The sequence below is a fragment of the Armigeres subalbatus genome, chromosome 3 (genome assembly GCF_024139115.2).
Source record: "Armigeres subalbatus isolate Guangzhou_Male chromosome 3, GZ_Asu_2, whole genome shotgun sequence".
NCBI classification, from domain to species: Eukaryota; Metazoa; Arthropoda; class Insecta; order Diptera; family Culicidae; genus Armigeres; species Armigeres subalbatus.
In genome coordinates this window covers 329200176-329213040 of record NC_085141.1, presented here as the reverse complement: position 1 = coordinate 329213040, position 12865 = coordinate 329200176, and the positions used below count along the sequence as shown (strand labels likewise).

Sequence of the window (12865 nt, the reverse complement as noted above, 5' to 3'; positions counted from 1 at the left end):
ACATCTGAGGCTAGAGAGTGAAATCTCTCCAAAATGTCACGTGTCATTTGACATAATGTCATTTGAATGACATTTTGCCTCCCACGCCCCAGATTACATATTTACAGCAATGTCTTGTTAGACAAAGTTGTAGCCACATTTAAGCGCTATAAGTTGGCCACACTTGATAGTTGATAGCTAACCACTAAAAAAAGTTCTGGGAAAATTATGAAAAAGAATGCAAATGACATTTTACAACACTGATTGCCACTATTCTTGGAACTTGGCCCGCTTTCCAATTTCTATTTTATTAACATTTTCTCATTTATTAATTTTTAGCTCAATCTGGTGTGGCAAGTACAATGGATACACTATGCCCGGGGAGTCGAGAATGTCTTCCACTGGAAAACATCCTAGACCGGACCGAGAATCGAACTCGCCATCTCCGGATTGGCAATCCTACGCCTTTGCTCGGAAGGCTAATTGGAGACCCTGTGAATACCATCTCCTGCAAAAAACGTGAATGGAAATTTTGCTTTGAATCTCCACATTTTTCAACATTTTTTGAAATTGGAAATGGGATAATTTGTGTAGCTGATAAGATTATCGGTACTGGGGGATACGAAGTTGGGTCAGGGCGCATGCGCGCTGTCAAGGTTGAACCGAAATCTGAATTGATTCAGATGATCAAGTAATACCGATATATCAAATTTGAGAAATTCGGAATTTGGGAATTAAATATTGATATACACCCCTATTCTTGTTTATGGACGAACGAAACTTTCGAACGAATGCAGTTTCACCATTTGATTTTACTGGCGTAAACGAGAATGAGCATCAGCATTCGTTTGAAAGCACGTTCGTACGTAAACAAGAATAAGGGTGATAGGCGCACGAATCAATAAAATAAGGGCTGGCTTAGCAAGTTTAACAAATACCTATCTAAAAAACAGGCAGATAAGTGAACGAACAAAAATCCGAATAATTCGCTCTTGTTAGCCTCACAATTGTATTTTAAACAACGAGCTCCATCGTCGTTGTCAGCAGAGGCCGACAGCTTCCGAAATTCGGGAACGATAGTGGGACTGGGTCGGCCACACCATACATAGGGGCGGAAACGAAACCCGTAAACAAGCACTAGGCTGGAATCTAGCTGGACATTGCAGCAGAGGTAGACCCAGAGGCTCATGGCGGCGTAGCCTCAATAAAGAAATAAAAGAAGTCGACCGAAATCTAACAGGATGGAGATCTTTCAAGTCGGCCTTTTCGCATTACTCGGGGTATACAGGACCGATAAGTGCAGCAAGTAAATATCGAGTTTTTCACTTGCTTTTATTCATTTTATTTTCACGAGTTCAGTGCGTGATCTCTCATGTTTCGGACAGCAGAACGATCGCGCGGTCGGCCGAATTATTGTGTTCTGCATTGCGCGGCCGGTAATAAAAATAATCAGTTCAGTGCGTGATCTTTCTTGTTTCGGACAGCGGAACGATCGCGTGGTCGGCCGAATTATTGTGTTCTGCATTGCGCGGCCGGTAATAAAAATAATCAGTTCAGTGCGTGATCTTTCATGTTTCGGACAGCGGAACGATCGCGTGGTCGGCCGAATTATTGTGTTCTGCATTGCGCGGCCGGTAATAAAATTAATCAGTTCAGTGCATGATCTTTCTTGTTTCGGACAGCAGAACGATCGCGTGGTCGGCTGAATTATTTTGTTCTGCATTGCGCGGCCGGTAATAAAATTAATCAGTTCAGTGCGTGGTCTCTCTTGTTTCGAAACGGGCTTGGTAGTCATATGGCTACTGCTTCTGCCTCATACGCAGGAGGTCGTGAATTCAATCCCAGGTCCGTTCCATTCTCCTACTTTGTATCTTTCTCTTTATTTCTCATGTTCTAGCAATCGCTAGAACTGGAAATGGACTTCCATACCGTTTCCATTACTATTCCTATACCTTCAATTTGAGTATTCTAACAGTAATCTGCTAGAATTTGTAACTTACTGGGGGCCAGGGCCGTGTTACTCCCAGCACTGGTGAGACCCCCTTCAACAAGCCTCAGGGTCGGCTCTACGCTCGTGACACTCCGCGATAGAAAACACTCGAGTTGTCTAATGAAAAACTCCCACTTTATTGTGCACTTTATTTTCCTCCTTGACGTCCTACTTCTTTCTTCCTTCTCGCGTCCGTCCACAAACACCGGACGACGCTTCCCACTTCCTTACTTCTACCTCCTACCTTTCTCTTCCTTACTTCCTCACTTCTCTTTCTTCTTGGTTCTTCGGGGCCCCGCGCACTGCTACTCCGCTACCTGTAGACTCTTCGGTTTCTGCAACTGGGTCAAGGGTGGATGCCGGCTTCTTCTCGGCGGGCTGCAGCCTCTCGTGGACCCTCTGCCTGTGTGGTGCACCCCTCGAGTGTAGTGATGAACTCGAGGCTTCAGCAGTCCGTGGACGTACTGGGAAAAACCTGGTTTTATGGTGCACTTGGTGGACACACTCTCCTAGGGCAGGTTACGGGTTTCAGAACGGCGGGAAACCGCGATGGCGTTTTATAATAAAACCGCGAGGTCCTGGTGGCACCATGGGGAACACAAAATGGCGATTAGCGAATATATCTGGAGTAGGGCCTGGCTTAGGCTTTCGTGGCCCTTTCTGAACAGTAATAGAATTACCTGGATGTCCAGTCTTTCACACTAACTCCTTTTCACTTATCTTCTATAACCTTCTTCAATTCTCCAATTTCTTCAACTTTCCAAGTTCTATAACTTTTCTCTGCTTAATCAATACTTTTCCGTCTCTCAAATCAACCTTTCTTTTCGACAATCACCAGGCTAATGATTTGTCGTTCTTGTGACCGTTGACCCCAAGCCTCTGGCCGTTGACCCGTTGACGCCCATGAATTCCGCCACATGCTGCCCACCCAGTTCGCCACCCAATTCGCCACCCCCATGGCCACCCATTCCATGTTTTTCTCGGCGTCCCTGGTGGTGAGTAGCGGTATCACTGTCATCCTTTAATGGGGCAGTGTAGTGTTGGCTGCGTTCGAAGGGTTTGTGGGAGCAGGAACATTTAACACTAAACAACCACGATTATTTTACTTTTTTTTACAATTTAAACGAATACAAAACGCGTAAAATCTCACCAATCTTGGACAACACACTGACACTTGTTACACTCTCCCCCCGCTCGGGTTAAAAAAATATTGGCAAAGCTAATATTTTTTTTTATTTACACACTTAAACTGTTAACTTAACACGTACCTCTGAACCTAAAATTCACAAACTTTGTTGACAGACACTTATTTTTTTACAATAAAATTCACAAAATCTTGACACATTATTCCACTCCATCAGTTTCAAAAATCCACTTGGGCGAGAGAGCGTTTTATTTTAGCACTAATATGGGACGGGGTCATAAGGCTTCATCGTTGGAATACCAACTCCACGCAATTTTAAGGTTTATCCTTCTACTGACCATCAACGTACTTTGACTCCGGTCTCCAGCGTTCCCAATAATGCTAAATTTTATGACCAATATTGATGAGAAACAATTTAAAAATATTTACAACTTATTAGAACAAATTAAAATAATGAAATAACAAAAAGAACAAATTAAAATGAACTGTAATAATGTAAATTGTAATATGGCATGCTATAACATGCAAAATAGTAAAACTAAATTCCGGATTTCTTTATTATTTAATTTAATCTATCGTAACAGAGTTACCCTCTACTACGGTACCAAACGTTTCATTTAGTACACTCAGAAATATATTTATACTAAATAGTTTGAAAGTCATGCTAAATGACTATTCGCCTGGTTGACCCCAAACTCGTATTCGATCCAACAATACCGGGATAGTATGACTTTAAAAAAATCGTTCTAAAGTATAAGTAAACAATATGATGGATTAGTTTATTTTGGATTTGGTTATGGTTTTTAGGTTATGTTTGTTTGTTTTCATTTGTTTATTTTCATAATAATTAAAGTGGAAAGCAAAATAAAATAAAAATATGTTTTATTGATTTATTAAATAGTATTTAAATAAATACACCAACATGAGTCACAGCGTAGGTGCTAAACTTGATCAGTTCATAAACCATGAACATTTCTAGCATCCTGTAATCTTCGTAGTGGTTACGATGTTCTGCTGGCAATTATCCGATCTGGTAACTACCTGGTGGTAGGGAGTCGGCCCCTAGATGACTCGTTGAACTGTTAGTGGATGCGTGTTGTTGATCTTAATCCGGCGATTGGCTGTCCTTCACCAATCCCCATAATTTTACTATGTCTATATGTATGTATGCTTTGAGCTCGACGATCTGAAAAAAATATGAATTTAATACAAACAACCTCCAAACATTGATGCTGTCTTACCGAAATAAGGGGCCTTTTTGGGTCGGATGATCAGCAGGGAATAAAAAGGTTAACGATTCCCGCATCGTAACTGTCATGTTTTGAAGCTGCATTGTGCCCATGCGCGTGTCAACGGTGATGTGAATTTGTTCCGCACACGGACTGAAGACGAAAACAGTCAGCATGGCCGGAATTGTTTAGATGTTGTGAGCCTCGTCCTTGAGAAATAGCTACAGTTGACCTGAGATCCAAATTAAGGGGCACTATTCGCTTCACTTATAACAGTTTGCGTCGAAAGCGCGCCGCTCGTCGATATCCTTTTTCTTAGCGCCAAATCCAGATACAAGGAAAATTGACAATTGCTCAGTCGTATCGCTTCGATTTTTCGGAATCGTCACGGTACCGAATTCCAAATTTGATCTTTGTTAGTTAGCTCGCGCCATCTTTGCTTTGATGCTCCAGATGTACAACAGAACTTCGAGGAATACTCGCGATGGAACGGTCTCGTATTTCCGAACGGCAAACACAGCCGAACTGGAACTGGAACTGGAACCACCGGAAACCTTTCAAACGGAGATTGTTACATACTTTACGAACAGAATAATTTAGATTCATTCAGAATTTAAGACGAAAATCAATGAAAATGAGATGCACATTTTTTGCACAACGAGACTTGTTGAAATTTTACGAAAGACAGTATGCAAACAAAAATAAGTTTGCGTTATTCCAGAGCAGTATAAATCATAATGCTCGATAGTATATTTTTTATACTATGTAATGTATAAGAGTAAAAAATAAGTAAAAAGGTTAAGTTCAAACCCTTTACAGATTTATTTGATTTCTGAGAGTACAACATTTCTCAGTGTCGGAGTTCACTGTCGATCGGCCGATCTACTATTACCTACGCGCGCTATAACGTTATCATGATCAACTGTGTGTGATATCGGGAAGATCGAGCTATCACCTATACTGCATGCATTATGTGACTATTGTTAAAAATGGTAAGTATTCAATGTGGTTCTAATTGGGAAAAAATTGAGAAAATGGCACAATTTAGGGTTATTTTATCATTTTAATGACATTTCGTCGACGATAGTTTGGCCAAATGATCATTGGGATGGTATATTACCTCTAATAGGCCGCGTTTTCAGGTATTTTCCTGATTAGAAGCTCATTGTTGTGCTTAGCATGAGGTATGATTCCGGTAAGTAGATTTACTTTTGTTCTTGTGCGATGTCCAACTATTGTGGAAATGCAATTATTTGCCTGATAAGTGTTTTGTACAAAGATGTGATATACCTATTGTACGCAGGGATTACTATTTGTGACTCGATCATGTCTAGCCCAATCTACGCACGTCTATACTATTAACACGCACGCAATTATCCATCACTGGCAATGCATCCTTAGACTGGCTCAAAGATTATGAATGCTTGCTAATTAATGGAATGCAATTTGCATAGATTTTTTTTTGCCAAAAAAATGAATTAGAAAAAACTACAAATAAAATTCTACAAAATATTTCTTTTCAAATTAAACTATTGTTTTTAGGGAATTCATTGATTATAAAGCACCGTTCATTCACGGTTTGCTTTCCCGTGAGCTTCAATGGATGCATCTGCAGCTGCATACAATTGAATGGTGTCCGTTTGTTCCGTCCTTGAACTGGGATTCCGCAAAAAGGCATCGAGCAAAGTTCCCAGATGACATTTTGACGACAACTTTGCAGATACGATTTTGACCTCCCGATCCTCCGGAACCAAACGCATCATTAGCTTTTGCCACCTACGCTTTTAAATCAGCCGATGAAAACACACCGAGCGATTTGCCGTTCAAATCGGAGACCTCATACGAGCTCGTCCCCTTCTTGGCCAGAATTATACAGGGCGTATATACTGGACCGAGTTTGGCATTGAAGTCGTGGCCAGCCGAAGACTGCCTGAATGACCTTTTATACACCTGTTGCCCTACATCGAAAGTTGGTGAGTACCTTTTATGTCGTAAATCGTACAGCTTTTTAGTACTCTCCGAGACAATGTCCCATATCTTCTTGGTGACACCTTTCATCCTCTCCATACGATTTTCTTCCGTGAGTTCTTTATCCTTTTCCAGGCGGTGATCGGATCCACGAGTCATGATCTCGTTCCCGAACACTATCCGATGTGGAGAGAATTTGGTCGACGAGTGAACGGTGTTGTTCAACACGTATTCCATCTCCGACACTTTAGTGTCCCACAGTCGTTGATCTAATCGGACGTATGATCTAATCATCGCGTTGATTGTGCGGTTCAGACGTTCTGCTGGATTTGCCTGGCTTCTGTGACGAGAATTTGCCCAATGTCGAATCTCGTACTTATTCAATAGCTCTTGAAATTCTTTTGACAAGAACGTCGTTGCATTGTCGGAGATAAGGTATTGAGGAACCGACAACTTTCGCAGCCACAATTCTTCCACGATTTTGCACAAACTACTCGATGAAATCTTCTTTACCGGGACAAGCAGGCAATACTTAGAGAAGATGTCAAGAATGACCAATAAGTGTGCATTTCCCTGTTTGCTCCGCGGTAGAGACTGGATGTAGTCCATGCAAATGATCTGGAAGGGTTTTGTTGCTATACGTTGTTGGCCCATTTCTGGTGCGGTGGAAATAGTTGACGGCTTGTTTTCCTTACAAGGGACGCAGGCTTTGAGGTATTTCTTGAGATCGGCGCTCATTCGAGGCCAGTAATACCGTCTTTTCAATATTTCCAAACATTTTTCAAAACCAATATGCAGATTTCCGTCGTGTTCTAGTTTCATGATTTGAAGACGAGCTGATTCTGGAACACATTCTTTCCACTGAAAACTGTAATCCAGAACGTCTGACCGAGCTGACACTAGCTTGTACAGCTTGTTTTGGTCGATCCGGAAGTCCATATACTTCTGGCTCTTCTTCTACCGCACTGTACAGATTAATGTACCACTCGTCCTCATCCTCTACGTCTAGAGCTTCGATGGATCGAGATAAGGCATCGGGTACAATGTTGTCCTTTCCTTTCCTGTGTTTCACCTCCATGTCATATTGTTGCAGAGTAATACTCCACCTGCTCAGACGCGATGATGACCTCCATTTGGCTTTCATGATGAAGGTCAAAGCGGATGAATCAGTCATCAAGGTGAAACGTGTGCCTTCGATGTAACACCTGAATTTATCAATGCAGCGTAAGGCGGCTAAACCCTCCTTTTCAGCTGCATGATAATTCAGTTCTGCACCTTTTAGTTTTTCTGAATGGTATGCGATCACCCTTTCCTCCCCATTTTGGACCTGCGTAAGAACTCCCGCGATTGCCGTGTCACTTGCGTCCGTTTGGACACAAAACGGCAGACTAAAGTCTGGGTTGGCCATTACCGGTGCTGAGATTGATCGCTCTTCGATGGCCTTGAAAGCGTCATTTGCTGCGTTGTTCCAATGCACTCTCTTCGGTTTGTTTTTAAGCAAATCGGTGAGAGGTGCAGTGAGTTCACTAAATTTGTCGATGAACCTGCGGTAATAGTTTACCATACCGAGGAATCGCCTTAATGAACGAACCGAGTTGGGGACCTCAAATCCCAAGATCGCTTGGACTCGATCTGGGTTAGGTCTAAGACCTTCTCGGGATAAAATGTAGCCTAAATATGGCAGTTCATGGCAGCAAAAGTTCGACTTCTCAAGGTTAATGTACAGGTTTGCTTCCTTGAGACGTCTGGCGAGTTCACGCAATTTTTCGATGTGTTCCTCAAATGTGTGACTGGCCACCACAATGTCGTCCAGGTACACAAAAATGAAGGGTTCTAGGGCACCAAACCCTAGAACACGGTCCATAAGTTTGCTTAAGGTTGCCGGGCTATTTACCAGTCCAAACGGTAAACGAGTGAACTGGTATAGGCCCTTCCCTGGAACTGAAAATGCCGTGAGCTTACGAGATCCTCGTTCCAAGGGCACCTGTAAAAATGCCTGGGACAAGTCTATAGTGGACAGAAACTGAAATGGTCCTAAATGGCTTAAAATGCGGTTTTGATGGGGGAGGGATACGCATCCTTTTTGGTGCGCTCGTTGAGCTTTCTGGCATCGAGGCATAATCTGACCTCCTCACTATTACGCTTTTTCACCGGCACTACCGGTAAAGCCCAGTCAGAGTCAGAGAGTTCGATGACATTGTCTTGAAGCAATTTGTCTACGGATCGATGAATTTTCTTTTGTATTTCCGGGCTCCAAGGATACGGATTCTTTCGAACAGGTTCCACTCCCCGAAACTTCTCTTTGAGCTCGATACGATGTTCGATCAGATCTGTCCTGCCAAAATTCCCTGGACTAGCTACCAAGAACAACTTTTTCACCTCCTCTAACTGCTGAAGCTGATGCTCATTTAACTGTTCTTCTTCTTCTAGCTCGCTTTGTGGATCATCGATAGACTCGACCGACTGACTGAATGTGGGACGGATCCCAAATCTCCGCCAGAAGTCGTACCCGAGAATACACCTACGATTGAGTTTTGGTGCGATTACCACTGGTAAGATTTTCGTTTCACCATTGAAACTAATCGGCACGTCTACCGCTCCTAATACATCTAATGCCTCACCTGCTGCTGTTCTCAGATTCGTATTCGTGGGTTTAATTTTCAATTTCAATGAACTAATGAGTCTCCTACTTCCTATGCCTAAAACAGTCCTCTCCGCTCCGCTGTCCAATAATCCAATCAACGGAATCCCTAAAATCTCTATTTTTGCAAACGGTCTTGGGTCATTACTCAGAGTGATAATGGTTGCGATTTCCTCACTCTCAGAGTTTCCTCCAAGCACCGGCTCATAGCCGAGACGATTAAGAGTCTGTGGAAGATTTGACGCTGGAATTTCGCGAGGACTTTCACCATTTGCAGGAAGACTGACTCGCCTCACTGAGCAGTCTTCTGCATGTTTTTTGCCTGACAATATGGACAATTTTTCGATGGGAATCCGGGGAATCCACATCTACCGCAAAATACATTCCGTTCCTTAGAACACTCGTCGAAACCGTGCCCTTTTTCATGGCAATTGAAGCAAGTTCCCTTTGCGACTGGAATGTATGCCTTAACTATTCGTTGTAGGGCACTGGTTCCACTCGGTTCCGGAACTGGGCTTCGTTGCCTTTGAGAGTGCTCTGGTCTACGTGTGAGATTTTCTAATTTCTTGTACTCCTCCCTATTTTTAACATCTACCGTCGGAGACCGCTGTTTCAAAAACTTTTGTTTCGTTTTGTTACTAAAACCTTGTTTATTTCTATAATCTGTTTCCGTTTTCCTGTTATGTTCCTCTTTCCTATATCTATCCTGTCGGTTTTGGAAATATGGTCGGTGCTGATTGACTTCGTCAACTTGAATTGGCCTAGTTGGGAACCTGTCGCGTTTTTGATACAATTGCCAGTTTATTGCATCAAATTTCTTACCAAACTCCTTCATTCTAGGTACATCGGTCACATTGGCAGCGAGCATGGCAATACGAAAATCTTCACGCGTGTTTCGGAAGAGCACATCAAACTTGCGTCTGTCATCCCAGGGACTTGACATACCACGGAAAATGCGGACCATGTCCAAGTAATAGTCCTGAAACTTTTCCTTGGTGCCCTGTTTCCGGTTGTACGCCTGCCTTTCGTACACGTAATCGATGTCGATTGGTAAGAATTCGTTTTTTAATTCTCGAACTAACACTTTCCAAGACCCTAACTCATAATTTCCGTTCACCTCCATGAACCAAGCTCTGGCTTTGTGGGTGAATAGATGGTGGGCGCTTTGAAAAAGTTCATCTTCCGACAAACCTTCTGAACGTGCATTAAATTCTACCTCCTTTACAAAATCATTTAGTCTCCTTCCGTTGTCCATGCCATCGTACCGAGTTGTCCATTTGTGCACCGGTAAGCGGCTACTGTTGAACCTAAACCTTTCTCTCTCTAACAACTCCGGTTGGCATCGATCTACCACTACTTCTCTCTGGTCTGCTACGGACTGTGAAGTATTCAACGAGCTATTCCTATCTTTCAGCCATGCTAGAAAGTCTGAAGGTTTTTGCTGAGAAGATTTTGGTGTTATTTTCTCAGTTTCACCTAGTTGCGTACTGTTGACGGTTTTGGCATGTTGCTCTTGCAGATGCTCTTTTGGCTGCTGGGCTTCGAGAACCTCTATGCGCTTGAGCAACTGGCCAACCATCTCTATCAAACGTTTGTTTTCAACGGCTAATTTGTCACTATCGTCAATCCTAATCGACTCACTGCTTCGTTTTTGTTGGTCTGCTCTATTAGCATCTTCTACGTTCGCTTGAACCTCTACCTCTTCAACATTAGCAACCTCTGTCCTATCTTCTACCTGCTGCTGATTATTTTCATTCATTCCTTCTCTAAGACGATTCAAGCTTTCATTCATGAGAGCTAACTGTACTGCACGGACTTCAGGAAGATGTGAGGTAACGGAAAAATATGTATTCAGCAACCTAACACACTCACCAGCCACAACAGCCAAGCTGTTAACTTGATTCTCGTCTGCTACACGCTCTTTCAATCTTTTCATCCGGAACAGGATGTGAATCAACCTGCTCTTGAAGCACTGTTCTGGAGCCTTCTTTGACCTCCTGTTCTCTAGAAAAGCCTTAATAGAGTTTAATTTGTCGTCACACGTCTCTAACTCCTCGACTACTTCTATTCTAGCAAAATCGTACGTAATATTTGACTGATCTACTTCTTCTTTCAGCCGGTTCCGCAACGCTCTCTCCAGGCTAGCACGAGGTTCGACTTTATCCAAGTTGCGGATTTTCAGCTCATGTTCGAGTTCATCTACGGTGAGATGAGCGGTATTCAACGCCGCATATTGGGCGCGCAGAATTGGCAACTCCATGACTATAACGCAATGAACTTATCGATGGAAAAACAATAGAATAAATTTGAAAAGAAAATCTAAAATTTGAAAATGTGCCTAGTTTTATAAACGATTTTGCTTATCGAATGCTTTATTAATTAAAAAAATACCTAAATTTTGTTCACGCTCTCTAGTGAGCAGAAATTAATTGAAAATCCTAAAGAAGTATGTACACCAGTGTACCTGGTTTACCTGGTGAAAATTGAAATAAAGTTCCTAGGGTTTGCTCAGTGTTTTATTACACTTCTCCGAATCACACAGATCAAGACAACTACCGGAATTCTTTATCGACTTTTTTTTATATAATCTCCGATTCTGTTTTAAAATATTTCTCACCAAACTGGTAGCTATCTTGCCTCTTGGGACTTCCAAGACCTCCGTTATGAGAACAACGATTACAAGTTCTGCACAATCCCAAAGTAGTTCGTGACGTCAATTCCGTAAGTGACTTCAGGGCGTTTTCCCAGAGACCTCCGCAAAGAAAAGTTAACGAAGTTCAAAGCGTTTCCCTAGCTTGGAATGTCAAAGACAATTCACGTTGGGTGCCAAGTGTAACTTACTGGGGGCCAGGGCCGTGTTACTCCCAGCACTGGTGAGACCCCCTTCAACAAGCCTCAGGGTCGGCTCTACGCTCGTGACACTCCGCGATAGAAAACACTCGAGTTGTCTAATGAAAAACTCCCACTTTATTGTGCACTTTATTTTCCTCCTTGACGTCCTACTTCTTTCTTCCTTCTCGCGTCCGTCCACAAACACCGGACGACGCTTCCCACTTCCTTACTTCTACCTCCTACCTTTCTCTTCCTTACTTCCTCACTTCTCTTTCTTCTTGGTTCTTCGGGGCCCCGCGCACTGCTACTCCGCTACCTGTAGACTCTTCGGTTTCTGCAACTGGGTCAAGGGTGGATGCCGGCTTCTTCTCGGCGGGCTGCAGCCTCTCGTGGACCCTCTGCCTGTGTGGTGCACCCCTCGAGTGTAGTGATGAACTCGAGGCTTCAGCAGTCCGTGGACGTACTGGGAAAAACCTGGTTTTATGGTGCACTTGGTGGACACACTCTCCTAGGGCAGGTTACGGGTTTCAGAACGGCGGGAAACCGCGATGGCGTTTTATAATAAAACCGCGAGGTCCTGGTGGCACCATGGGGAACACAAAATGGCGATTAGCGAATATATCTGGAGTAGGGCCAGGCTTAGGTTTTCGTGGCCCTTTCTGAACAGTAATAAAATTACCTGGATGTCCAGTCTTTCACACTAACTCCTTTTCACTTATCTTCTATAACCTTCTTCAATTCTCCAATTTCTTCAACTTTCCAAGTTCTATAACTTTTCTCTGCTTAATCAATACTTTTCCGTCTCTCAAATCAACCTTTCTTTTCGACAATCACCAGGCTAATGATTTGTCGTTCTTGTGACCGTTGACCCCAAGCCTCTGGCCGTTGACCCGTTGACGCCCATGAATTCCGCCACATGCTGCCCACCCAGTTCGCCACCCCCATGGCCACCCATTCCATGTTTTTCTCGGCGTCCCTGGTGGTGAGTAGCGGTATCACTGTCATCCTTTAATGGGGCAGTGTAGTGTTGGCTGCGTTCGAAGGGTTTGTGGGAGCAGGAACATTTAACACTAAACAACCAC

The 12865-nt window shown here is 43.1% G+C and overlaps 1 long non-coding RNA gene across 1 annotated transcript; it reads right to left on the bottom strand.

Annotated features, from left to right (window-relative positions):
• Positions 1–3981: 3981 nt before the first annotated feature.
• LOC134221197 (uncharacterized) lies at positions 3982–4806 on the bottom strand. The gene is made up of 2 exons (XR_009982253.1): positions 4355–4806; positions 3982–4299 (listed from the first exon to the last, which is right to left on the bottom strand). It is a non-coding gene; the product is annotated as an uncharacterized LOC134221197 (long non-coding RNA).
• Positions 4807–12865: the final 8059 nt, after the last annotated feature.